At 42.3% G+C, this 14,099-nt stretch overlaps 1 non-coding gene across 1 annotated transcript; it reads left to right on the top strand.

The window, feature by feature from the left end:
- Positions 1-13,238: 13,238 nt before the first annotated feature.
- On the top strand, positions 13,239-13,401 carry LOC134952375 (U1 spliceosomal RNA). Its single transcript, XR_010184915.1, has one exon. It is a non-coding gene; the product is annotated as a U1 spliceosomal RNA (small nuclear RNA).
- Positions 13,402-14,099: the final 698 nt, after the last annotated feature.

Below are 14,099 nucleotides of genomic sequence, written 5' to 3'. Positions count from 1 at the left end.
CAGCTTTTCCTTGCCAATATCTCTCTTTTGCACAAAGCTGCGCATTGGAAAATTCAGGGCTATGCCGTGTAGATGATGGCCTAACAGGAGGCATTAAAATTTTCTTTCTAGTGTCCTTCGTTTGGGAGAAAAATGCAAAGGTACAAGACAGCTTTTCCTTGCTAATATCTCTCTTTTGCAAAGAGCTGCGCATTGGAAAATTCAGGGCTATGCCGTGTAGATGATGGCCTAACAGGAGGCTTTAAAATTTTCTTTCTAGTGTCCTTCGTTTGGGAGAAAAATGCAAAGGTACAAGACAGCTTTTCCTTGCCAATATCTCTCTTTTGCAAAGAGCTGCGCATTGGAAAATTCAGGGCTATGCCGTGTAGATGATGGCCTAACAGGAGGCTTTAAAATTTTCTTTCTAGTGTCCTTCGTTTGGGAGAAAAATGCAAAGGTACAAGACAGCTTTTCCTTGCTAATATCTCTCTTTTGCAAAGAGCTGCGCATTGGAAAATTCAGGGCTATGCCGTGTAGATGATGGCCTAACAGGAGGCTTTAAAATTTTCTTTCTAGTGTCCTTCGTTTGGGAGAAAAATGCAAAGGTACAAGACAGCTTTTCCTTGCCAATATCTCTCTTTTGCAAAGAGCTGCGCATTGGAAAATTCAGGGCTATGCCGTGTAGATGATGGCCTAACAGGAGGCTTTAAAATTTTCTTTCTAGTGTCCTTCGTTTGGGAGAAAAATGCAAAGGTACAAGACAGCTTTTCCTTGCCAATATCTCTCTTTTGCAAAGAGCTGCGCATTGGAAAATGCAGGGCTATGCCGTGTAGATGATGGCCTAACAGGAGGCTTTAAAATTTTCTTTCTAGTGTCCTTCGTTTGGGAGAAAAATGCAAAGGTACAAGACAGCTTTTCCTTGCCAATATCTCTCTATTGCAAAGAGCTGCGCATTGGAAAATTCAGGGCTATGCCGTGTAGATGATGGCCTAACAGGAGGCTTTAAAATTTTCTTTCTAGTGTCCTTCGTTTGGGAGAAAAATGCAAAGGTACAAGACAGCTTTTCCTTGCCAATATCTCTCTTTTGCAAAGAGCTGTGCATTGGAAAATTCAGGGCTATGCCGTGTAGATGATGGCCTAACAGGAGGCTTTAAAATTTTCTTTCTAGTGTCCTTCGTTTGGGAGAAAAATGCAAAGGTACAATACAGCTTTTCCTTGCCAATATCTCTCTTTTGCAAAGAGCTGCGCATTGGAAAATTCAGGGCTATGCCGTGTAGATGATGGCCTAACAGGAGGCTTTAAAATTTTCATTCTAGTGTCCTTCGTTTGGGAGAAAAATCCAATGGTACAAGACAGCTTTTCCTTGCCAATATCTCTCTTTTGCACTAAGCTGCGCATTGGAAAATTCAGGGCTATGCCGTGTAGATGATGGCCTAACAGGAGGCTTTAAAATTTTCTTTCTAGTGTCCTTCGTTTGGGAGAAAAATGCAAAGGTACAAGACAGCTTTTCCTTGCCAATATCTCTCTTTTGCAAAGAGCTGCGCATTGGAAAATTCAGGGCTATGCCGTGTAGATGATGGCCTAACAGGAGGCTTTAAAATTTTCTTTCTAGTGTCCTTCGTTTGGGAGAAAAATGCAAAGGTACAAGACAGCTTTTCCTTGCCAATATCTCTCTTTTGCTAAGAGCTGCGCATTGGAAAATTCAGGGCTATGCCGTGTAGATGATGGCCTAACAGGAGGCTTTAAAATTTTATTTCTAGTGTCCTTCGTTTGGGAGATAAATGCAAAGGTACAAGACAGCTTTTCCTTGCCAATATCTCTCTTTTGCAAAGAGCTGCGCATTGGAAAATTCAGGGCTATGCCGTGTAGATGATGGCCTAACAGGAGGCTTTAAAATTTTCTTTCTAGTGTCCTTCGTTTGGGAGAAAAATGCAAAGGTACAAGACAGCTTTTCCTTGCCAATATCTCTCTTTTGCAAAGAGCTGCGCATTGGAAAATTCAGGGCTATGCCGTGTAGATGATGGCCTAACAGGAGGCTTTAAAATTTTCTTTCTAGTGTCCTTCGTTTGGGAGAAAAATGCAAAGGTACAAGACAGCTTTTCCTTGCCAATATCTCTCTTTTGCAAAGAGCTGCGCATTGGAAAATTCAGGGCTATGCCGTGTAGATGATGGCCTAACAGGAGGCTTTAACATTTTCATTCTAGTGTCCTTCGTTTGGGAGAAAAATCCAATGGTACAAGACAGCTTTTCCTTGCCAATATCTCTCTTTTGCACAAAGCTGCGCTTTGGAAAATTCAGGGCTATGCCGTGTAGATGATGGCCTAACAGGAGGCTTTAAAATTTTCTTTCTAGTGTCCTTCGTTTGGGAGAAAAATGCAAAGGTACAAGACAGCTTTTCCTTGCCAATATCTCTCTTTTGCAAAGAGCTGTGCATTGGAAAATTCAGGGCTATGCCGTGTAGATGATGGCCTAACAGGAGGCTTTAAAATTTTCTTTCTAGTGTCCTTCGTTTGGGAGAAAAATGCAAAGGTACAAGACAGCTTTTCCTTGCCAATATCTCTCTTTTGCAAAGAGCTGCGCATTGGAAAATTCAGGGCTATGCCGAGTAGATGATGGCCTAACAGGAGGCTTTAAAATTTTCTTTCTATTGTCTTTCGTTTGGGAGAAAAATGCAAAGGTACAAGACAGCTTTTCCTTGCCAATATCTCTCTTTTGCAAAGAGCTGCGCATTGGAAAATTCAGGGCTATGCCGTGTAGATGATGGCCTAACAGGAGGCTTTAAAATTTTCTTTCTAGTGTCCTTCGTTTGGGAGAAAAATGCAAAGGTACAAGACAGCTTTTCCTTGCCAATATCTCTCTTTTGCAAAGAGCTGCGCATTGGAAAATTCAGGGCTATGCCGTGTAGATGATGGCCTAACAGGAGGCTTTAAAATTTTCTTTCTAGTGTCCTTCGTTTTGGAGAAAAATGCAAAGGTACAAGACAGCTTTTCCTTGCCAATATCTCTCTTTTGCAAAGAGCTGCGCATTGGAAAATTCAGGGCTATGCCGTGTAGATGATGGCCTAACAGGAGGCTTTAAAATTTTCTTTCTAGTGTCCTTCGTTTGGGAGAAAAATGCAAAGGTACAAGACAGCTTTTCCTTGCCAATATCTCTCTTTTGCAAAGAGCTGCGCATTGGAAAATTCAGGGCTATGCCGAGTAGATGATGGCCTAACAGGAGGCTTTAAAATTTTCTTTCTATTGTCTTTCGTTTGGGAGAAAAATGCAAAGGTACAAGACAGCTTTTCCTTGCCAATATCTCTCTTTTGCAAAGAGCTGCGCATTGGAAAATTCAGGGCTATGCCGTGTAGATGATGGCCTAACAGGAGGCTTTAAAATTTTCTTTCTAGTGTCCTTCGTTTGGGAGAAAAATGCAAAGGTACAAGACAGCTTTTCCTTGCCAATATCTCTCTTTTGCAAAGAGCTGCGCATTGGAAAATTCAGGGCTATGCCGTGTAGATGATGGCCTAACAGGAGGCTTTAAAATTTTCTTTCTAGTGTCCTTCGTTTGGGAGAAAAATGCAAAGGTACAAGACAGCTTTTCCTTGCCAATATCTCTCTTTTGCAAAGAGCTGCGCATTGGAAAATTCAGGGCTATGCCGTGTAGATGATGGCCTAACAGGAGGCTTTAAAATTTTCTTTCTAGTGTCCTTCGTTTGGGAGAAAAATGCAAAGGTACAAGACAGCTTTTCCTTGCCAATATCTCTCTTTTGCAAAGAGCTGTGCATTGGAAAATTCAGGGCTATGCCGTGTAGATGATGGCCTAACAGGAGGCTTTAAAATTTTCTTTCTAGTGTCCTTCGTTTGGGAGAAAAATGCAAAGGTACAAGACAGCTTTTCCTTGCCAATATCTCTCTTTTGCAAAGAGCTGCGCATTGGAAAATTCAGGGCTATGCCGTGTAGATGATGGCCTAACAGGAGGCTTTAAAATTTTCATTCTAGTGTCCTTCGTTTGGGAGAAAAATCCAATGGTACAAGACAGCTTTTCCTTGCCAATATCTCTCTTTTGCACAAAGCTGCGCATTGGAAAATTCAGGGCTATGCCGTGTAGATGATGGCCTAACAGGAGGCTTTAAAATTTTCTTTCTAGTGTCCTTCGTTTGGGAGAAAAATGCAAAGGTACAAGACAGCTTTTCCTTGCTAATATCTCTCTTTTGCAAAGAGCTGCGCATTGGAAAATTCAGGGCTATGCCGTGTAGATGATGGCCTAACAGGAGGCTTTAAAATTTTCTTTCTAGTGTCCTTCGTTTGGGAGAAAAATGCAAAGGTACAAGACAGCTTTTCCTTGCCAATATCTCTCTTTTGCAAAGAGCTGCGCATTGGAAAATTCAGGGCTATGCCGTGTAGATGATGGCCTAACAGGAGGCTTTAAAATTTTCTTTCTAGTGTCCTTCGTTTGGGAGAAAAATGCAAAGGTACAAGACAGCTTTTCCTTGCTAATATCTCTCTTTTGCAAAGAGCTGCGCATTGGAAAAATCAGGGCTATGCCGTGTAGATGATGGCCTAACAGGAGGCTTTAAAATTTTCTTTCTAGTGTCCTTCGTTTGGGAGAAAAATGCAAAGGTACAAGACAGCTTTTCCTTGCCAATATCTCTCTTTTGCAAAGAGCTGCGCATTGGAAAATTCAGGGCTATGCCGTGTAGATGATGGCCTAACAGGAGGCTTTAAAATTTTCTTTCTAGTGTCCTTTGTTTGGGAGAAAAATGCAAAGGTACAAGACAGCTTTTCCTTGCCAATATCTCTCTTTTGCAAAGAGCTGCGCATTGGAAAATTCAGGGCTATGCCGTGTAGATGATGGCCTAACAGGAGGCTTTAAAATTTTCTTTCTAGTGTCCTTCGTTTGGGAGAAAAATGCAAAGGTACAAGACAGCTTTTCCTTGCCAATATCTCTCTATTGCAAAGAGCTGCGCATTGGAAAATTCAGGGCTATGCCGTGTAGATGATGGCCTAACAGGAGGCTTTAAAATTTTCTTTCTAGTGTCCTTCGTTTGGGAGAAAAATGCAAAGGTACAAGACAGCTTTTCCTTGCCAATATCTCTCTTTTGCAAAGAGCTGCGCATTGGAAAATTCAGGGCTATGCCGTGTAGATGATGGCCTAACAGGAGGCTTTAAAATTTTCTTTCTAGTGTCCTTCGTTTGGGAGAAAAATGCAAAGGTACAAGACAGCTTTTCCTTGCCAATATCTCTCTTTTGCAAAGAGCTGTGCATTGGAAAATTCAGGGCTATGCCGTGTAGATGATGGCCTAACAGGAGGCTTTAAAATTTTCTTTCTAGTGTCCTTCGTTTGGGAGAAAAATGCAAAGGTACAATACAGCTTTTCCTTGCCAATATCTCTCTTTTGCAAAGAGCTGCGCATTGGAAAATTCAGGGCTATGCCGTGTAGATGATGGCCTAACAGGAGGCTTTAAAATTTTCATTCTAGTGTCCTTCGTTTGGGAGAAAAATCCAATGGTACAAGACAGCTTTTCCTTGCCAATATCTCTCTTTTGCACTAAGCTGCGCATTGGAAAATTCAGGGCTATGCCGTGTAGATGATGGCCTAACAGGAGGCTTTAAAATTTTCTTTCTAGTGTCCTTCGTTTGGGAGAAAAATGCACAGGTACAAGACAGCTTTTCCTTGCCAATATCTCTCTTTTGCAAAGAGCTGCGCATTGGAAAATTCAGGGCTATGCCGTGTAGATGATGGCCTAACAGGAGGCTTTAAAATTTTCTTTCTAGTATCCTTCGTTTGGGAGAAAAATGCAAAGGTACAAGACAGCTTTTCCTTGCCAATATCTCTCTTTTGCAAAGAGCTGCGCATTGGAAAATTCAGGGCTATGCCGTGTAGATGATGGCCTAACAGGAGGCTTTAAAATTTTCTTTCTAGTGTCCTTCGTTTGGGAGAAAAATGCAAAGGTACAAGACAGCTTTTCCTTGCCAATATCTCTCTTTTGCAAAGAGCTGCGCATTGGAAAATTCAGGGCTATGCCGTGTAGATGATGGCCTAACAGGAGGCTTTAAAATTTTCTTTCTAGTGTCCTTCGTTTGGGAGAAAAATGCACAGGTACAAGACAGCTTTTCCTTGCCAATATCTCTCTTTTGCAAAGAGCTGCGCATTGGAAAATTCAGGGCTATGCCGTGTAGATGATGGCCTAACAGGAGGCTTTAAAATTTTCTTTCTAGTGTCCTTCGTTTGGGAGAAAAATGCAAAGGTACAAGACAGCTTTTCCTTGCCAATATCTCTCTTTTGCAAAGAGCTGCGCATTGGAAAATTCAGGGCTATGCCGTGTAGTTGATGGCCTAACAGGAGGCTTTAAAATTTTCTTTCTAGTGTCCTTCGTTTGGGAGAAAAAGGCAAAGGTACAAGACAGCTTTTCCTTGCCAATATCTCTCTTTTGCTAAGAGCTGCGCATTGGAAAATTCAGGGCTATGCCGTGTAGATGATGGCCTAACAGGAGGCTTTAAAATTTTCTTTCTAGTGTCCTTCGTTTGGGAGAAAAATGCAAAGGTACAAGACAGCTTTTCCTTGCCAATATCTCTCTTTTGCAAAGAGCTGCGCATTGGAAAATTCAGGGCTATGCCGTGTAGATGATGGCCTAACAGGAGGCTTTAAAATTTTCATTCTAGTGTCCTTCGTTTGGGAGAAAAATCCAATGGTACAAGACAGCTTTTCCTTGCCAATATCTCTCTTTTGCACAAAGCTGCGCTTTGGAAAATTCAGGGCTATGCCGTGTAGATGATGGCCTAACAGGAGGCTTTAAAATTTTCTTTCTAGTGTCCTTCGTTTGGGAGAAAAATGCAAAGGTACAAGACAGCTTTTCCTTGCCAATATCTCTCTTTTGCTAAGAGCTGCGCATTGGAAAATTCAGGGCTATGCCGTGTAGATGATGGCCTAACAGGAGGCTTTAAAATTTTCTTTCTAGTGTCCTTCTTTTGGGAGAAAAATGCAAAAGTACAAGACAGATTTTCCTTGCCAATATCTCTCTTTTGCAAAGAGCTGCGCATTGGAAAATTCAGGGCTATACCGTGTAGATGAAGCCCTAACAGGAGGCTTTAAAATTTTCTTTCTAGTGTCCTTCGTTTGGGAGAAAAATGCAAAGGTACAAGACAGCTTTTCCTTGCCAATATCTCTCTTTTGCAAAGAGCTGCGCATTGGAAAATTCGGGGCTATGCCGTGTAGATGATGGCCTAACAGGAGGCTTTAAAATTTTCTTTCTAGTGTCCTTCGTTTGGGAGAAAAATGCAAAGGTACAAGACAGCTTTTCCTTGCCAATATCTCTCTTTTGCTAAGAGCTGCGCATTGGAAAATTCAGGGCTATGCCGTGTAGATGATGGCCTAACAGGAGGCTTTAAAATTTTCTTTCTAGTGTCCTTCGTTTGGGAGAAAAATGCAAAGGTACAAGACAGCTTTTCCTTGCCAATATCTCTCTTTTGCAAAGAGCTACGCATTGGAAAATTCAGGGCTATACCGTGTAGATGAAGCACTAACAGGAGGCTTTAACATTTTCATTCTAGTGTCCTTAGTTTGGGAGAAAAATCCAATGGTACAAGACAGCTTTTCCTTGCAAATATCTCTCTTTTGCAAAGAGCTGCGCATTGGAAAATTCAGGGCTATGCCGTGTAGATGATGGCCTAACAGGAGGCTTTAAAATTTTCTTTCTAGTGTCCTTCGTTTGGGAGAAAAATGCAAAGGTACAAGACAGCTTTTCCTTGCCAATATCTCTCTTTTGCAAAGAGCTGCGTATTGGAAAATTCAGGGCTATGCCGGGTAGATGATGGCCTAACAGGAGGCTTTAAAATTTTCTTTCTAGTGTCCTTCGTTTGGGAGAAAAATGCAAAGGTGCAAGACAGCTTTTCCTTGCCAATATCTCTCTTTTGCAAAGAGCTGCGCATTGGAAAATTCAGGGCTATACCGTGTAGATGAAGCCCTAACAGGAGGCTTTAAAATTTTCATTCTAGTGTCCTTCGTTTGGGAGAAAAATGCAAAGGTACAAGACAGCTTTTCCTTGCCAATATCTCTCTTTTGCAAAGAGCTGCGTATTGGAAAATTCAGGGCTATGCCGTGTAGATGATGGCCTAACAGGAGGCTTTAACATTTTCTTTCTAGTGTCCTTCGTTTGGGAGAAAAATGCAAAGGTACAAGACAGCTTTTCCTTGCCAATATCTCTCTTTTGCAAAGAGCTGCGCATTGGAAAATTCAGGGCTATACCGTGTAGATGAAGCACTAACAGGAGGCTTTAAAATTTTCATTCTAGTGTCCTTCGTTTGGGAGAAAAATGCAAAGGTACAAGACAGCTTTTCCTTGCCAATATCTCTCTTTTGCAAAGAGCTACGCATTGGAAAATTCAGGGCTATACCGTGTAGATGAAGCACTAACAGGAGGCTTTAAAATTTTCATTCTAGTGTCCTTCGTTTGGGAGAAAAATCCAATGGTACAAGACAGCTTTTCCTTGCCAATATCTCTCTTTTGCAAAGAGCTGCGCATTGGAAAATTCAGGGCTATGCCGTGTAGATGATGGCCTAACAGGAGGCTTTAAAATTTTCTTTCTAGTGTCCTTCGTTTTGGGAGAAAAATGCAAAGGTACAAGACAGCTTTTCCTTGCCAATATCTCTCTTTTGCAAAGAGCTGCGCATTGGAAAATTCAGGGCTATGCCGTGTAGATGATGGCCTAACAGGAGGCTTTAAAATTTTATTTCTAGTGTCCTTCGTTTGGGAGAAAAATGCAAAGGTACAAGACAGCTTTTCCTTGCCAATATCTCTCTTTTGCAAAGAGCTGCGCATTGGAAAATTCAGGGCTATACCGTGTAGATGAAGCCCTAACAGGAGGCTTTAAAATTTTCTTTCTAGTGTCCTTCGTTTGGGAGAAAAATGCAAAGGTACAAGACAGCTTTTACTTGCCAATATCTCTCTTTTGCAAAGAGCTGCGCATTGGAAAATTCAGGGCTATGCCATGTAGATGAAGCCCTAACAGGAGGCTTTAAAATTTTCATTCTAGTGTCCTTCATTTGGGAGAAAAATGCAAAGGTACAAGACAGCTTTCCCTTGCCAATATCTCTCTTTTGCAAAGAGCTGCGCATTGGAAAATTCAGGGCTATACCGTGTAGATGAAGCACTAACAGGAGGCTTTAAAATTTTCATTCTAGTGTCCTTCGTTTGGGAGAAAAATGCAAAGGTACAAGACAGCTTTTCCTTGCCAATATCTCTCTTTTGCAAAGAGCTGCGTATTGGAAAATTCAGGGCTATGCCGTGTAGATGATGGCCTAACAGGAGGCTTTAAAATTTTCTTTCTAGTGTCCTTCGTTTGGGAGAAAAATGCAAAGGTACAAGACAGCTTTTCCTTGCCAATATCTCTCTTTTGCAAAGAGCTGCGCATTGGAAAATTCAGGGCTATACCGTGTAGATGAAGCACTAACAGGAGGCTTTAAAATTTTCATTCTAGTGTCCTTCGTTTGGGAGAAAAATGCAAAGGTACAAGACAGCTTTTCCTTGCCAATATCTCTCTTTTGCAAAGAGCTGCGCATTGGAAAATTCAGGGCTATGCCGTGTAGATGATGGCCTAACAGGAGGCTTTAAAATTTTCTTTCTAGTGTCCTTCGTTTGGGAGAAAAATGCAAAAGTACAAGACAGATTTTCCTTGCCAATATCTCTCTTTTGCAAAGAGCTGCGCATTGGAAAATTCAGGACTATGCCGTGTAGATGATGGCCTAACAGGAGGCTTTAAAATTTTCTTTCTAGTGTCCTTCGTTTGGGAGAAAAATGCAAAAGTACAAGACAGCTTTTCCTTGCCAATATCTCTCTTTTGCAAAGAGCTGCGCATTGGAAAATTCAGGGCTATGCCGTGTAGATGATGGCCTAACAGGAGGCTTTAAAATTTTCTTTCTAGTGTCCTTCGTTTGGGAGAAAAATGCAAAGGTACAAGACAGCTTTTCCTTGCCAATATCTCTCTTTTGCAAAGAGCTGCGCATTGGAAAATTCAGGGCTATGCCGTGTAGATGATGGCCTAACAGGAGGCTTTAAAATTTTCTTTCTAGTGTCCTTCGTTTGGGAGAAAAATGCAAAGGTACAAGACAGCTTTTCCTTGCCAATATCTCTCTTTTGCAAAGAGCTACGCATTGGAAAATTCAGGGCTATACCGTGTAGATGAAGCACTAACAGGAGGCTTTAAAATTTTCATTCTAGTGTCCTTCGTTTGGGAGAAAAATCCAATGGTACAAGACAGCTTTTCCTTGCCAATATCTCTCTTTTGCAAAGAGCTGCGCATTGGAAAATTCAGGGCTATGCCGTTTAGATGATGGCCTAACAGGAGGCTTTGAAATTTTCTTTCTAGTGTCCTTCGTTTGGGAGAAAAATGCAAAAGTACAAGACAGCTTTTCCTTGCCAATATCTCTCTTTTGCAAAGAGCTGCGCATTGGAAAATTCAGGGCTATGCCGTGTAGATGATGGCCTAACAGGAGGCTTTAAAATTTTCTTTCTAGTGTCCTTCGTTTGGGAGAAAAATGCAAAGGTACAAGACAGCTTTTCCTTGCCAATATCTCTCTTTTGCAAAGAGCTGCGCATTGGAAAACTCAGGGCTCTGCCATGTAGATGAAGCCCTAACAGGAGGCTTTAAAATTTTCATTCTAGTGTCCTTCGTTTGGGAGAAAAATGCAAAGGTACAAGACAGCTTTCCCTTGCCAATATCTCTCTTTTGCAAAGAGCTGCGCATTGGAAAATTCAGGGCTATACCGTGTAGATGAAGCACTAACAGGAGGCTTTAAAATTTTCATTCTAGTGTCCTTCGTTTGGGAGAAAAATGCAAAGGTACAAGACAGCTTTTCCTTGCCAATATCTCTATTTTGCAAAGAGCTACGCATTGGAAAATTCAGGGCTATACCGTGTAGATGAAGCACTAACAGGAGGCTTTAAAATTTTCATTCTAGTGTCCTTCGTTTGGGAGAAAAATCCAATGGTACAAGACAGCTTTTCCTTGCCAATATCTCTCTTTTGCAAAGAGCTGCGCATTGGAAAATTCAGGGCTATGCCGTGTAGATGATGGCCTAACAGGAGGCTTTAAAATTTTCTTTCTAGTGTCCTTCGTTTGGGAGAAAAATGCAAAGGTACAAGACAGCTTTTCCTTGCCAATATCTCTCTTTTGCAAAGAGCTGCGCATTGGAAAATTCAGGGCTATGCCGTGTAGATGATGGCCTAACAGGAGGCTTTAAAATTTTCTTTCTAGTGTCCTTCGTTTGGGAGAAAAATGCAAAGGTACAAGACAGCTTTTCCTTGCCAATATCTCTCTTTTGCAAAGAGCTGCGCATTGGAAAATTCAGGGCTATGCCGTGTAGATGATGGCCTAACAGGAGGCTTTAAAATTTTATTTCTAGTGTCCTTCGTTTGGGAGAAAAATGCAAAGGTACAAGACAGCTTTTCCTTGCCAATATCTCTCTTTTGCAAAGAGCTACGCATTGGAAAATTCAGGGCTATACCGTGTAGATGAAGCACTAACAGGAGGCTTTAAAATTTTCATTCTAGTGTCCTTCGTTTGGGAGAAAAATCCAATGGTACAAGACAGCTTTTCCTTGCCAATATCTCTCTTTTGCAAAGAGCTGCGCATTGGAAAATTCAGGGCTATGCCGTGTAGATGATGGCCTAACAGGAGGCTTTAAAATTTTCTTTCTAGTGTCCTTCGTTTGGGAGAAAAATGCAAAGGTACAAGACAGCTTTTCCTTGCCAATATCTCTCTTTTGCAAAGAGCTGCGTATTGGAACATTCAGGGCTATGCCGGGTAGATGATGGCCTAACAGGAGGCTTTAAAATTTTCTTTCTAGTGTCCTTCGTTTGGGAGAAAAATGCAAAAGTACAAGACAGCTTTTCCTTGCCAATATCTCTCTTTTGCAAAGAGCTGCGCATTGGAAAATTCAGGGCTATGCCGTGTAGATGATGGCCTAACAGGAGGCTTTAAAATTTTCTTTCTAGTGTCCTTCGTTTGGGAGAAAAATGCAAAGGTACAAGACAGCTTTTCCTTGCCAATATCTCTCTTTTGCAAAGAGCTGCGCATTGGAAAATTCAGGGCTATACCGTGTAAATGAAGCACTAACAGGAGGCTTTAAAATTTTCATTCTAGTGTCCTTCGTTTGGGAGAAAAATCCAATGGTACAAGACAGCTTTTCCTTGCCAATATCTCTCTTTTGCAAAGAGCTGCGCATTGGAAAATTCAGGGCTATGCCGTGTAGATGATGGCCTAACAGGAGGCTTTAAAATTTTCTTTCTAGTGTCCTTCGTTTGGGAGAAAAATGCAAAGGTACAAGACAGCTTTTCCTTGCCAATATCTCTCTTTTGCAAAGAGCTGCGCATTGGAAAATTCAGGGCTATGCCGTGTAGATGATGGCCTAACAGGAGGCTTTAAAATTTTCTTTCTAGTGTCCTTCGTTTGTGAGAAAAATGCAAAGGTACAAGACAGCTTTTCCTTGCCAATATCTCTCTTTTGCAAAGAGCTACGCATTGGAAAATTCAGGGCTATACCGTGTAGATGAAGCACTAACAGGAGGCTTTAAAATTTTCATTCTAGTGTCCTTCGTTTGGGAGAAAAATCCAATGGTACAAGACAGCTTTTCCTTGCCAATATCTCTCTTTTGCAGAGAGCTGCGCATTGGAAAATTCAGGGCTATGCCGTGTAGATGATGGCCTAACAGGAGGCTTTAAAATTTTCTTTCTAGTGTCCTTCGTTTGGGAGAAAAATGCAAAGGTACAAGACAGCTTTTCCTTGCCAATATCTCTCTTTTGCAGAGAGCTGTGCATTGGAAAATTCAGGGCTATGCCGTGTAGATGATGGCCTAACAGGAGGCTTTAAAATTTTCTTTCTAGTGTCCTTCGTTTGGGAGAAAAATGCAAAGGTACAAGACAGCTTTTCCTTGCCAATATCTCTCTTTTGCAAAGAGCTACGCATTGGAAAATTCAGGGCTATGTCGTGTAGATGATGGCCTAACAGGAGGCTTTAAAATTTTCTTTCTAGTGTCCTTCGTTTGGGAGAAAAATGCAAAGGTACAAGACAGCTTTTCCTTGCCAATATCTCTCTTTTGCAAAGAGCTGCGCATTTAAATATTCAGGGCTATACCGTGTAGATGAAGCACTAACAGGAGGCTTTAAAATTTTCATTCTAGTGTTCTTCGTTTCGAGAGTTTCCTTGTGCTGCCTCGGTTGGATCTCCTTCACTTGACAGGGGGGTGCCCGAGCAGCGACCCTCCCCAGCTCTATCCCAAATCTTACTTACCTGCCAGGTGAGATACTATGATCATGAAGCTGCTTCTCCCAGGGCAAGGCTCACCCATTGCACTCTGGGTGTGCTGCTCCTGCGATTTCCCCAAATGTGGGAAACTTGACTGCATAATTTGTGTTTCCCCTGGTCGGCTCTCGTATAATTCAGATCTCTTTGTCTCAGGTCTCTCTCCAGCCTAGTTTGCTGTCTGTTTCCACTTCTCTTTTCTTGAGCCGCTCCCTTCTATGCCCTTGCGCACTATCCTGACTTCTCCCGTCTGCTTAATTTGTGCCTTCCAACGCACAATGCGAACTACAGGTAGTGCTGCAGGGCCCACACCCTTTTACTTGCCTTACAGATCAGCTCTGGAGCTGTTACAGTGCCCAGCTGCTGCAAGAAATCAGCTTGAATGCTTCAGGGGCTGGGGCATAGCCAACATGAGCCCCACACCGAAGGAGGGTGGAGGTGTTTAATGCGAACTAGGGGTCATCCAAGCGCCGCAAAAGGCTGCCATGCCCTGCACGCCCCTTTTCTCTTTTCATATGCAGATGTAGGTCCCTGCGGCCCTGGCATTACCGCTCCAACTAGTCACCCCTGGCCGGGGTTCCCTGTAGGAGTGGGGACCCCTTAAATCAAGAGGTTCCTCCCCTCGAGGCACCCAAGGGCCAGAGGTGAAGCCCGAGGCTGTCCCCAGCACCCCTGGGTGGTGGGTGCCGGGCTGATAGCCATGTGTGTAAAAAAAGAATATTGTTTTTTTTTGTTGTAGAACTACAAGGCCCAGCAAGCCTCCCCTGCTTGCTGGTACTTGGAGAACCTCAAGTACCAGCAGGCAGGGAAATAACGGGCTTGCTGGTACCTGTAGTTCTAC

Source organism: Pseudophryne corroboree, chromosome 8 (assembly GCF_028390025.1).
Source record: "Pseudophryne corroboree isolate aPseCor3 chromosome 8, aPseCor3.hap2, whole genome shotgun sequence".
Taxonomy (NCBI): Eukaryota; Metazoa; Chordata; class Amphibia; order Anura; family Myobatrachidae; genus Pseudophryne; species Pseudophryne corroboree.
Note: the sequence above shows the minus strand (reverse complement) of the source record. Positions and strands in the feature narration are given on the sequence as shown.